Genomic DNA, 14,533 nt, shown 5'->3' with positions numbered 1-14,533 from the left:
TTGTTTTTAATTGACACATCATAATTGTACATATTTATGGGGTACAGTGTTAGGTTTCTCTCTATATATATATACATTGAGTAATGATCAAATCAGAATAATTAGCAAATCCATCACTTTAAACACATTTCTTTGTGGTGGGAACATTCAAAATCCTCTCTTCTAGCTAGTTTTAAGTTTACAATACATCAGTGTTGACTATAGTCACCTTACTGTGCAATAGAACACCACAACATTTACTCCTTTTATCTAACGGTAACTTTGTACCCCTTGACCAATCTTTCTATCCACCTCCTTCTCTTCTCCCTAATGTCTGGTAACTACTTCTAGTTTCTACTTCTATGAGATCAACTTTTTTAGATTCACATGAGTGAGAACATGCTATATTTGTTCTTCTGTGAGAACTTGGCCTTTGTTTTTAGTCATTCACTTTCACAAATGAGTTGCATAATTATTTCATAAATACACTGTAAAACAATGCCTAGATTTTTAGTTTGTGATGAAAGAGGAAAACCAAGATTTTGTCTTTACATATACACCCAAATCCTTTTTATTTTCATTTCTTGATTTAGTTACCTGTGTAAGAGCAATGGAAACAAACAAACGTCCTCTCTTTGAAGATGATAAACATTAATATTCATATGCCTATATTTATGTGTGTATATCTATACACTAATTCAAAAATATATAATCATTTAGTAGTACTTTTTTTATTAAAGCATATGTATTTCTTCTTAGCCTCCATAATTAAAATGAAAGATAGAAGCTTAAATAATTTATGTCTAATAATTGTCAATTTTTATGACTTGAATGTTGTTTAGGCCATATACTGATTTCTACTAAACAGTTTAGTTTGGTAAATAAGTTTGGAATAAGCAAAAAGATTACTAGATGTTGTCAATGGAAATTATTTATTATTTATAGCATGACTGTCTAGGTTATCTGATTCTAGACTGAGATATTTTATTACCCCATAAATTGTAGGTAACTGCTAGCAATGAAGAATAATCCTTGTCTATCAATGTGCAAATGAATTCTGACTGGAAGAGATTCATTTGACTTCCCTCCCAACTTTGTGGAAAAAGAAAGTTTGTAAGTTCATTTCCACCACCCTCTACTTCATATAAATTTGTGGCTCTTTGCCTTCTTTTAACTGACAATGACATCTGCTTGGTTTCTTCATAAATAATGAGCTAATTTAATTTTTAATATGTGTTCATTTTATATCTGTATTGTACTCATAATTTTATTTTTAAAAAATTGTCATTTTTCAGTTCAAACATATTATTCTTTTTTTCTTAGAAGAATATAACAAAGGCCTAATATAGGTTCAAACTGCTTATGATTATTTCAGACATAAGTGCTATATAACACTTATAATACAGGGTGTTCCAAAGTCACCATACATAGGGAAAATGGGAAATTGTAGCTAAATATACCTTTACTTAATTTGTAATGAATATTTTATAAATAAAGTTACAGTTAGCTATAATTTTCTCTATGTATGGTGACTTTTGGGACACCCTGTATATAAGTAAATGTACCTAAGTGAATTCAGAAAGATCAATCGAATATATCTCCAGCAAATTTAGCAAAGAATGTAACAAAAAAGAGAGCCAAATAGAAAGCTACATAACACATTTAGTTTCTATTGTTTTTCATTTTACATTACTATGCAAAATAAGCTTTAAATGTGAGAGCTCACTAACTCTTCACCTTTCTAAACAAATATACCACCAGTTTACTTTAAATAGGTTGTTATTATTTTGATTCGTTGCAGCATCCTTTCAAGGAGAAAATACTATCACTTCAATTTTATGGTAGAGAAATAAAAAATAGAAATTTTCAAAGACCATGGAGTAAACAAAAATATCAGAATACGTTTTCTATCATTTCCTGAAGATTCAGTGTTTTGATTCGTTGGACTCAAAGGTCACATTACCATGAACTTCTAACAAGGTAGTTGAGACTTCATTATGCCTCCCTGTGAATTAAGAAAAGTGCCTGCCTGAGTGGGTACAACTGTGGGTACAAAGCTTAGAAAGCAGATACAGCCTTTGTGGAAAGAAGAAAGCATCCCTACATCACAGTGAATACAACCCTACCTACCCTAGGAGGCCTGGCTTGACAAGTCAGGTACAGGCTGGATTTCAGGCTCATATATTTATTGCTTTGGCCGGATGCCTTTTGCTCAGTGTACACTGTTATAGTAACCCTGCCTTCATCATTTTTATACTAGGCAGAAAAGTTTCTATTATGATTTCTAATGAGGGACTTTTTGATGAAAATACATCTATATTTTTGCACTATTGTATGTATGATTCATCCTTTATCATAGTCTTTCATACCTAATGTAAAGAGATCAGCTAATAATATTTAAAATAGTGACAAAAGGATTGTGAAAATACTGCTTAAAATAGTTATTAAATAAAAAAAAAATACCTGGTAGAGAAATACACCAGCAGCACAGTTTAAAAGGAAATGGTGTCACTATTTAGGCAATAGCATACCCATTGAAGAAGGTGCTCTTTTATTTCAATTTGTCTCATCCATAGTGTGCATTTTCTACTACATTTTGGGGATAGGAACATCTGATCCCTTTGACTGATTTCTGCTGTTATCTGATCATAGCACCCTAAAAGACAGACAGGATTTTGCCTGGCACCCAATATTTGAAGTCCCTAGCACAACTCCATCTCTTTGGAAGTTTGCCAGCTCTAGACACAAAGTAACAAGATTTGTGAAAGCATGATTTGTATTCCTATCTTATTTTAATGACCTTTCAAATGATTCTTAAATGATCTTTCCCAGACTTAGTTCCAGAGAAACAAAGAAAACTTTAACATTCAATTCATGGAAAGATAGCAAGCATTTGAAAAGTACAAAGAATTAGGAAGCTGGAAAATTATACCCATAAAAAGAGAAGAAAAAAAAAGTGAGACTGGCCGGGCGTGGTGGCTCACGCCTGTAATCCTAGCACTTTGGGAGGCCGAGGCGGGCGGATTGCTCAAGGTCAGGAGTTTGAAACCAGCCTGAGCGAGACCCCATCTCTACCAAAAATAGAAATAAATTAATTGACCAACTAAAAATATATATACAAAAAATTAGCCGGGCATGGTGGCGCATGCCTGTAGTCCCAGCTACTCGGGAGGCTGAGGCAGGAGGATCGCTGAGCCCCGGAGATTGAGGTTGCTGTGAGCCAGGCTGACGCCACGGCACTCACTCTAGCCTGGGCAACAAAGTGAGACTCTGTCTCAAAAAAAAAAAAAAAAAAAAAAAAGTGAGAGTTTTCTCATGAAACTCCAGAAGGGAATATAATAAAGAGAAATGAGAGAGAGAGAGAGAGAGAGAGAGAGAGAGAGAGAGAGAGAGAGAGAGAGAGAGAACAGATCATTTACATGCTAAGGAGTAAAGTTGTTTTGAAAATAAATTATTTTTCTTCCTTTAGTCAATGTATTGGCAGAAAAAATTTTGAGAAAATTAGTAATTTCAAACTATCTTAAATTATAGATTTTAAAAAATTAATCTATAGCAAGTTTTGGCAAACTCTTTATGTAAAGGCCCAGAGGGTAAATATTTTAGGCTTTCTGACCCATACCATCTCTATCACCACTAATTCATTCTTCTACTGTAGGGCAAAAGCAGCCATATGCATGAACAAAATGGGCATGACTGTGTTCCAATAAAACTTTATTTATAAAAACAAGCTGTGGGCCATCTTTTGCTGACCTCTCTTATATAGAATAATGGTATAGCATAGATAGATATAAGTATAAAATTCATTAACATTATTCCTGGGCTATTTACTGGGGAGGGGGTCTGTTTTGCTGAAATTTAAGTACAGTGTTTTTGAGAATGACAGGAAAAACATGTAGAGAGATATATATTCAATGCTGAAATTAAAAGAAGCATTGCTTTCATTATTGTCTTGATTTAAAAGATTATTTAACATTGGTTATACAAATGTATTTCAAGTAAGGTGTGAGAAATTAATATTTTATGTAAACTCAGGAGATATTAGTGTCAGAACAAAGCAGGGGCTGAGGCAACACAGTTATCTTGGGAAAGTCCCTGATTTTTCTCTATTGTAATCAAAATGTAAACAGCACATTTTTTTCTTTTATTTAAGAAACTTCTTAGTCAAATGAGCTTGTTTTAGATGAAAGCATTTTAAAAAATATGATTAGGGTAAAATGAGTATTACATTACTTGGTGCATATAACAAAGGTCTATCTGTCACCCAGTGAGAATAGTCTGGAAAACAAGACAAACAGGTCATCTGGACCACAGAGAGGACTGTTGGTGTAGTGTGAAGTTGCTCTCAAGGCATACAGATGAGAAAATATGACTGTTGGAAGCAGTGGTTCTCAGTGTGTGTTTCACATTATTATCACCCGAGGGGCTTTAAAACTGATGCCCGGGCCATGTTCCTAGCAATTCTTATTTAAGTGATCAGTGGTGGGGCCTGGGCATCAGCATTTTTTCCAAAGGACTCCAGATGATTTACTTGTGTAGCCAAGTGGGAGTCCCACTGGTTCAGAGGTTAAATGATTTGATTCAGATCGCATCCCTACAAGAGGAAAAGCTGAGACTTGACATTAGTTCAGGTACTAAATCTAAACCATGATCTCTTGGTTGTTTTTCACTCATGTAGGCCTAGTAGATTGTGTAGCAAAAAAAAGAAAAATGCCTTGAGCATTCAGAGATTGCTATAATTTGTGCATATTATGGTAACCGTAAATCTGAGTTAAATTAGAGGAGCTGAAGAAAATATGCTTTTAGCAATAAATTGTCTCCCAAGTCTCATATGCTTTTAACACCCTGCATATGTACCGGGGCAATCTAGGCAGTCCCCCCCTTCATCTGGGCTCAGAAGGCAACAGTGTGTTTCTCCCTTTAACATTCTGTAATATTAATATATCTAAATCAAATTTATTCTCTCTTTTTCTTCCCCCTTTATTTTTTGAATATGTCTCTACTCCCTAACCCTTTGGACCATGATATACTGATGATAAGGACCATTTACAATTCATATATGTATTATCTGTAGGTTCCTGAACTGGGTTTTGTACTTAATAAAGTTTCAATAAGTAGTCATAAAATAAATAAAATACCAAGATTTAAAAAAAACATAGCACTTTACCAACTCATAACTGTCCTTTTCCATAGAAATCTTTAGTAAAAGGTGAAAGATTTTTTTGTTCTGAAGAGAAACCAGAGTATATATTTTTATTATCAATATTAAGTGAACTTAGTGACTAGCTTATTGAAGAAACTCTATTTGCATGCATATCTATCTATCTAACATCTGTATGTATACAATGTTTATATTTTTAGTGCTTAGCTGAGTGACCAGTACCTATTTGGTTACTTAATATTTATTGAATATCTTAATATCTAATTTTAGAAAGGAAAAACAGAGACAACTAAAAGAGTCCAGAAAATGGACATTTTCTGTGCTAGGGTTACAAGTGCTAGGATTACAAGATTTAAAAAATAAAACGCAACGAACGCATTTTAGAATTTCAGATAAATAATGAATAATGTTTTCGTATAAGTTTTCCCAAAGATTGCATTGTAATTTATCTGATAAGTTTTGTTATTATGTCTCCTCTACATTGTTTAAAATTATTTAAGGCAGTACTATATTTTCTATATGTCAAAGGGCTAAGGAATATGACATCAGGGAAGAATTCCAAGAAAACAGAGAGGCACCTCCAGGCTGAACATTTCCTGAGGGATAGGGCCAAGAAAAAAACTTCTTGTTCTCCTGAGGATGTGCTGGCTAAGATGTAAGAGAACTCTCTTTCCTGTTAATTTGACCAGTTAATTCCTTTAAAAAAATATATTGTGTATATTTAACATATACAACATAATGTTTTGATATAGATAGTGAAGTAGTTACTGCAGTCAAGCAAATTAACATATCTATCATCCCCTACAGTTATTCACTTTTTTGTGTATAATACAAGAACACCTAAAATCTACATTTTTAGCAAAAATTCAAAATACAATGAAATATATGCAATATTATTATTTAAGGTTCTCATATAGTACATCAGATGGCGAGACTCTTTCATGCTACGTATCTGCTACTTTGTCTCCTTTGAAGTACATGCCTCCCATTTCCTACCTCCTTCTTCCTCCATCCCTGGTAACCACTGTTTTATTCTCTATCTCTGTATTTTAGTTTGCTTTTATTTGTTTTGTTGGTTGTTTGATTTTTTTAGATTTCACATGTAAGTGAGATCATGCAGTATTTTTCTTTCCATGTTTAGCTTATTTCACTTAACATAATTTCCTCCAGATTCATCTATGTGTGAAATGGCAAGATTTCTTTTATTTTTTTTTGAAGGATGAATAATATTCCATTGGGTATATATACCATATTTTCTTTATCCCATTTTTCTGTCACTAGACACTTCAGTTGTTTCCATATCTTAGCTACTATGAATAATGCTATAATGAACATGGGGTGCAGATACCTTTTTAAGGAAATGATTTTATTTCCTTTGGGTATAAACCCAGAAGAGAGATTGCTGGAATATATGTTAGCTCTATTTTTAATTTATTTAGGAATCTCTTTACTGTTTTCCACACTAGGTACACCAATATATATTTGCACCATGTACAGGGTTGTTTTTTTCCTCCTTATCCTCACCAACACTTGTCATCTCTTGTGTTTTTGATAATAGCCATCCTTATAGCCAAGCTGTAAGATGATATCATATGGGGGCTTTGATTTTCATTTTCCTAATAATTAACGATGTTGAGTCTTTTTTCAGATACATGTTGCCCATTTTTATGTTTTTTTTTTGAGAAATGTTTATTCAAGCCCTTTGCTCATTTTTAAATTGAGTTATTTAGTTTTCTGCTATTGAATTGTGTGTTTGAAAATGCAAATTTTTAGCTCCAATCAAGACTCAATGGATCAGAAACTTGGTTTTGTGGCCCAACAATCTGTGTTTTAACAAGCTCTGCAAGTCAACACTCAAGTCTGACAACAACTGGCTTTTACTCACAATAATATAATTTGGTGACAGGGCCCATTTGGAAATCTAAAAATCACAAAGTTTAAATGCCTTAGAGATGAGCCAAGCCTAAATTTTAGCATTGCATAATAAATGCAAAAATGTTTTATTTTAATACTTTGATTTAACAAAGGAAAAACAAGTAAATCATTTGAATGTCTAAACAGGATGAAATAGAAAGAAAAGCCGAAGGTCAGAAGGAATTTAGATATATTTGAGACTGGTGAGAAATTATGAGGGGCTGTGAAGTCATTATAAGCAAAACCCTAATGAAAGGTCAAAAGGTGAATCCTAAATTAGATTTGCTTTTGAGACCATATATTATCAAATGACTGATCCCAGTTACCAAATGGCAAGGCACCTAGATTTAGAAATGAACCCTAACATTGTTAGGTAGATGGCTAGGGACCTCTGGCCCCTCCTGAGCACAAAGCCAGAGCCTTGGAGCAATTGCTACATCTGGGGGAGGAGAGAAAACCCTATGAATCTGCCAATCAGAACTTAGTGTGCCAACTGCAAAAGAATGTAGAGGATTCTCTAGCCCATGGGCCAACAAGCATGGGTAGATTGGAATCTAAAAGGTGACCTAGGACAACCTAAGGCTAATTATCATGTCATTAGTTTAAGTCTATATTGCAGTTCACCCCTACAAAATAGGCTTTCAGAGAGGCTCATGGGAAATCTACATGTACAGTAAGACTCAGGTTGTATAACTCCTAGCTGTCCATCAAAAGGGGTCCACAGTGACATCTGAAGTAAGAGCAGGGCCCAATCTAGACACTATAAAACAAGACCTCAGACTATGACCAAGGCCTTTTTGTTATCACTTCTGTTCATTAAGGGGTTTGTTGGCTGTGGCGAATGTATCTTGCTCTTACTCTGTAAACCTGTATCTTGCTTTTGCTCCATAATCCTGTCTTTCTCTCCTCAGTAAAGCTCCTTTCTTGCTTACCTTGCTTTTGGTGTGTCTGGTCATTCTCCGGCCAAGAGCACACCAAGAACCAACATTTCAGACTGCTGCCCTGACAATATGTACTAATTGTGAAAGTGTGGGTGAGCCACTTCATCTTTCTATGCCTCAGTGTTCTTAATTAACATAGTGATGTCAAAACCTAGTTCATGCATTTTTGAAATTATTAAATTATATTGTATGTGAAGAGCTCACTACAGTTTATGGCAAAATGTTAGCTTCTGCCCCAATTTGTTAGATTCTCCTTTAAATATAAACATAATAAATCACCACAGTGATGAGACAGTTCTGAGAGATCAAATTAAATATTAATATTGTGCTTAAAAATATTTTAATATTAGTGATATCAATTCAGTTTGAAGGGATGCCTTTATGATGTTCTGATGTTTGCAAAGGGAAAATATATGGAGAAAAATAAAAGATTTTTGCCTAAACTATTTTGATGGTAAAAGCGAAGAGTTGACCCAATTACTTTACTTTTTATCTCTAATCTCCACTTGACATCTTGCTCACCTAGTCTATATTTTAGTACAATTCATGACTTATTTGACTCCAAAGGGAAGCAAGACCTAATGTACACACGAATAACCACAGCCAATTAAAATTGAATATTCACAGGGGCCAAAGCTGAGCATTGATACATTTAATCCTGGCTAGCTTTTTTATGAGATAACTATTATCTCTTTTTCATAAATGAGTAAACTATGGCAATAGGGTGTTGAGTAAGTTTCCAAAAGAGATATAGTTAGTGAATGCTGGAGTTGGGCTATGAAATCAGGCAGTTAAACTCTAGAGTCTGTGTATTTAACCACTGGGCCGTGATTCAAGCCACTTGAAATAAGAATGTTTACAAAGTAATATTGATTCATAGCCATAACAGCAATTCAAATATTGACATAGCATGCAGGACATCTGTTCCAATTCAGATTACCTTATCATACAGATGTAGTGAGGAATGCCATAGATACTAAGATTAGACTTGGCTAGCTGATTATTCAAACACTGGTGTCTTCTCTTAAAGCATTAATTATACATTTTCTTTTTATTACTGAGATAAAATCTTTTTTCTATTTTCATCCTGTTTGGCTCTATATTTCATTTCCACATGTAAATTCTGAGGATCTGAAAACAGTTAACCTCTTATTTTTAACTAGGGGGCTGGAAAAAAACTTATGTTACAAATCTTTTCTCTGATCATTAATATCATATAATGGAATAAATACACTAAAGTAAAAGCAGTTCAAACCAAAGATAAGCACTTTTTAAAGAAAAGACTGAGAGGAACATTTTGATTTGACAGTTATTTCTTCCATTAGAATCTGAGAACTAGGACAACTGCCACTGTCAGCAGCTTTCCCCACATGGCCGAGCCAATTTTCACCTTTCAATATTTATGTCAAAGGACATTTCAGAGCCTTCATATAGACTAAATTTAAATTTTAAAAGAATCTTTAAAAAGGGAAAGTCTTCCTCAAGCTGGCAGATGGAAATGAATATACAAAGACCTCCTTTTGTTCTCAATTGAGACAGAATTGCCCTGATTTCTCTACCTCTTAAGTAACACTAACTTTTAATTTAGGTTTTGTTAGGATGCAGTTTTCATAAATTAGCCCTTCTAAGTGACTGGAACAGTAACTGGAAATTTAGCAAGTTCATTTTTACCAAGGTTCAGGGATGTTTTAATTCAGAAAGTGCCATGAAAAATTGGTAGTTTAAAATTTGTGAACCATAAACTGTGTAGGTCCTGGCTATCATAGGTTGTTCTTCATGTAGTATAAATATCTCTAATATAAATAAATATTCAAGTATCATAAGAGCCCACAAAATCCCTGATAATATTACAGAATTGGTGAATATTGTGAAATATATTTTGGTCATATTTTAAAGTAGTTGACAGTCTATATTCTACATTAATTTCAGTTTCTTTCGAGAGGAGTTTGGAAATACTAAGAACCATTAGAAAATAATGATAAATGATAGTTAATGTGCTTCATTAAACAGCTACAGGGAATGGTATTAGGTGATGAAAAATGCAACACTTGTCAAATTATGAAGATAAAAAATAAATAAAACAGGACATTTAAAGTCCCAATCTTTAAACAAAATAAAACCTGTTTTAAATATCTTAATGTTTTCATTTTTGTTGTACATGCATTTATTGTTGGGGGTGGTTCTGGGAGGACACAAATAATACAAAACTATATATTTTCTATATGAACTATATTATTTCTACTATTTAATATTTTTATGGCTGATATCCAGCATAATTGGCAAACAGTAGGGGTTCTATGTAAGTTTATTTGTTCATTCAATGCATATTTATTTCTTGAAGAAATGAACAGGGCCTGACAAACTCGTTCTCAGCTTTATGCTTTCCTGGGGTCTGGGATTTTCCTTAAAGGAAAATTTGCTCAGAGAAATATGAGAAAGAATCATATCTGCAATATCAAGAGATCCTTCTATTTTATAACTCTGTGTTCCTAATGAGAAAGCAAAGCCCTCTTCTTCCAGACATTCTAGGTCTCAGATTTAAAATCTTTTATCCTGATAGCATTCAGCCTTAAATATACTGTAATCACAATTTTCATACATTCTTGTGAAATTGTAGTTCAACATTTCATTTTATTACTGTGTTATAAATAAATATTTATAAGTGTCTTACCTAGCTGATATAGTATGTATAACAATAATATTAAAATTTTTAGAGAAAAATGTCTATATGTAGCAGATATTCCATCAAGTTTCTTTTTTTTTTTTTTTTTTTTTTTTTTTTTTTCTTTTTATTTGCCTGCAGAAAATGGAGTCCATCAAGTTTCTTGAACACTTGGTGAGCTGTGATTGAAATGAAGGACAGATTAAAAAGATATTTCTGTTGTGTCTCTCATACTAATATGCTTCCTTTTCCTTAGCAAATAAATGACAGCTATGGCATTCTTTGAAGATGACTTTCTCCTAATTTGCACAGCATTTAAAGAAAGATGCTAACTTTATGGTGATGCTCAAGCCACAACAGTGGGTAAAAATCACACATAGAAAGGTCTCACATCTGTGTATGCTTCTAAAGCACATTTAGATAATGTGCTATTCTTTATATGAAAAGGCTATTTTGGTTGGCCTCTAGTATTTTATTCATTGAAAAAATAATGGATTCTTTGAATTCTTCCTTCACATATACTTGAAGATGCAACCACATCACATCTCTGTTGCTTTAGTTATGTCTAAACCAGGGGCAGTCTTTGGTCATAAAATGAAAGAAAGTAAACTGCCTCCCATAAGAGGTGGTTCTGTGGCTGTGATTATAGGCACTCTCATCTAAGCATTTCTACAGCCAGTCATTACAAAGGTATTGTGTATATTTGTATACACGTGTGTATAGATATCTGCCTAAACATAATAGGCACACTTATAATCATCCAACACAGAAGATACTGGCAAATGATGAGACAGACAACGTACTCAAGGAAAATGATGTAGAACTCTCAGTTTGCTCTACTCCCATATCCATTCATTTTGGTAGGGAAAATGAGATGATAAACTTTGCTATATGAACTGCCTTATTAAGCCTGGATGTTCCATCCTTCCCAATCCCATGATATTAACTATATTTATTATTGGGTCAATACCTAGGATGCTCTTCTGGGTTTTAGGTAAAATTTAGTGGTTGGCATGTGCCATGTCTAAAACAGCATCTTCAATTTATGTATTGCAGCTTCTAAAACATAGGAGACAAAGAATATAAATGCTGTTATTGACTAGAAAAACTCTATTCATATGTGGATGAGAAATTGAAAAAATATTCTGTTCTATCAATAATGACATTCACCGTGTTATAGAACAAAAGGATGCCTCTTGAAATTTTGTGCTTGAAGATGGCTGAGTTGAATATATTTTGTAGCAATGACTTGAAAATTTTTGAAACTTAATAATTCACTATCTTTGAAAAGTTCTTTTGTTCCTGTTATTATGACAAGAATCTACAGGGAGAATAAAGATATAAAACAAATACATTAAGTTCTGAGTTTTTTTGGTATACTACCCTTTAGTATATTTTACATTTCTTAGCTTACAAATTTAAAAGTGAATTAATCTGATGCTGTGTTTAAAAGAATATTACATGATTTTTAAATGAAGCCAACAGTTATTTAAAATTTTATTCTGTTTCAGTGCATGGCAGTACTTTCCATCACTGACTTCGTGATTTATTAAATGGGTAAAATTCATCCTCTAGCATAATTTGGTTCAGATTCATGCTAGAAATGCATTTAAAATGTTACATATAAATAAAACATTGGCATTTAATTAGTTGTAACTTCTTGAAGGCAAATAATATATAATTTGTATGGTATTTAATATCTATGAGTCTGTAAAACATTGAAGATCAAATATTCTATATTGACTCATAATAATAGTCAAATTTCAAAGTTTCAAATTTTGAAATTTTAAAAATACAGTGATATCATTTTTACTGTATCAAGTAAATTTGCATGAATAGATGTTTTTCTATTTGTAAAGATACTGACCAATAGTGTATGTAAAAAGTGTTTAGTATAATAGTTTCCAATTGCAGCCCTGACAAATTATCACTAACTTAGTTTAAAACAACTCAACTGTATGATTCCACAGTTTCTCCAGGTCAGAAGTATGGGTACACTGGCTCAGCTGAGTCCTCTGCTTTGATTTGCTCAAGGCTGGAATAAAGGTATCTACTAGGCTGCATTATTTTCTGGAGACTCTAGGGCTAAACCCCCTTCTGAATTCATTTAGATTGTTGGTCACATTCAGTCTTCGTAATTGCAAATCTGAAGTCCCTTTTTCTTGCTGGATGTCAACTGGGGACCACCCTTAGCTTCTAGAGGTCTCTCTGTGGTTCTTGAATATGACACATCAAATCCTTATCATCTTTCAAATCTCTTCAATTTTCTCTCTGTCACATCTCTCTAAATTCAGCTGGAGTAAGATTTTTGATTTTAAGAACTCTTGTGATTAGATTAAGACTCCATAATGCAAGGTATTCTCTCTAGCTTAAGGTTCCTAAGCATAACCATATCTGCAATGTTCTTTTGCCATGTAATACAACATATTAACAGATTACAAAGATTGGATTAAGGAAATCTTTGTGAGTGAAGGATGGTTTCTTACTTCCACTGATGTTTTCTGTGTTATTTTCATACCCTGTTCTTTTTATTATTGAATTATTTTAATTCCATTTTACTTTCAAACTTCAAATAACCATTGATGTTCCTTGAAAAATTTAGGTGTAAAATATATGGTAAGCAGATCTGTATATGATCAAATATATTCTGCACAGCCATTGTTTTGCTTTAAAGTATAAAACAACTATCATACTCCCACATTTATAAGCTAATTACAAAAATTTGAGGTGGCTTTTTATGATATTTTACATAAAAATAAATAGAAATTTAATAATGAAAATTTGAGGTAGGCATGCCTAATGTAAATTTCAAAAATTGAATTCAGCTTTTTAATAGAGCAAAGGATTAATTGTATATTCAATTAAATACTAGATAAGGCTAAAGAGGAAAAAGAAAATGTATGCAATTATTAAGGTACTCAAGATACTTAAAATATTTTGGACATGATCTAAATTACAACAGTAGTAGATGATTTAATGAGCCAACAAGATCCTTAAGATCCAAAACATTCCTTTCTCAGCTTCTGGCATTGCTGGTTACTGATTTCTCAGCTACCTCTTCCAGAATTATCTTCAGTCAAAGAGAGACACCTCACCCAAGAGTAAATACTCTCTTGAGGCAATCTGCATTTAATGGTTAATGAATACAGCATGGGGATAGAAACCCCCATCTCCTTTGCCTTGACGCAGGACAATTCTGTGAGATCATCCCATTTCAAGAGTTCACCACTAATTAACCTGAAGTCTTTGAATCATAGTTCAAATCCTTCCAATTTCAATTCTTATTTCCTTTATACCAAATGTATTTCCAATAAATTTTTGTACCAGTCCTTCACTTCTAAGAAAAATTTCTAAGAAATATTAACTAAGAAATCAGTGGCTATCCTTTGAGATAGTCTTAAAAATGTGTTCTGATTAGATTTGTGTTTTGAGAAGAACTTTCGGGGAAACAATATTATAAGATTGGATGCAATTAGAAAACTGCTAAAAACATTTCAAATGAGAGAAAATTGCACCACGGAGATAAGAATGGCTATGGGAGTAAGTTATAAAAGAGACACGTTTTAAGGACATTTAGAAGGTGACAGTTGCAGTGTTTGGCTATTGCACTAATATGGAAAGATAAGCCAAGAATGACATCCATGTTCCTAGGAGAGTTATGGAATGATGAAGCTGCCTCAGAAGTAGACGATGAATTAAGGCTTAGATACATTGTGTTTGAGGCATCAGAGCAAGCATTTTCACAATACCATGGTATTAATTAATTGGTATTTTTATAATATCATAGTATTAATAACTCTAACCATTACAGTTAATATATGTTACTTAGCTAAAAATTGGGATGAGGGCATTATCACCATAAAATATGGAGACCTTAAG

At 33.1% G+C, this 14,533-nt stretch overlaps 1 protein-coding gene and 1 non-coding gene across 5 annotated transcripts in view; both read right to left on the bottom strand.

The window, feature by feature from the left end:
* FSTL5 (follistatin like 5) overlaps positions 1-14,533 on the bottom strand; it is a 696,991-nt gene that overhangs the window by 353,477 nt on the left and 328,981 nt on the right. The gene's annotated exons all lie outside the window — the stretch shown is intronic.
* On the bottom strand, positions 5,107-5,223 carry LOC142876748 (U5 spliceosomal RNA). The gene has a single exon (XR_012923568.1). It is a non-coding gene; the product is annotated as a U5 spliceosomal RNA (small nuclear RNA).

Source organism: Microcebus murinus, chromosome 15, assembly GCF_040939455.1.
Source record: "Microcebus murinus isolate Inina chromosome 15, M.murinus_Inina_mat1.0, whole genome shotgun sequence".
Classification (NCBI taxonomy): Eukaryota; Metazoa; Chordata; class Mammalia; order Primates; family Cheirogaleidae; genus Microcebus; species Microcebus murinus.
The sequence above is the reverse complement of the archived record's forward strand: the minus strand, read 5'-3'. Positions and strand labels throughout refer to the sequence as shown.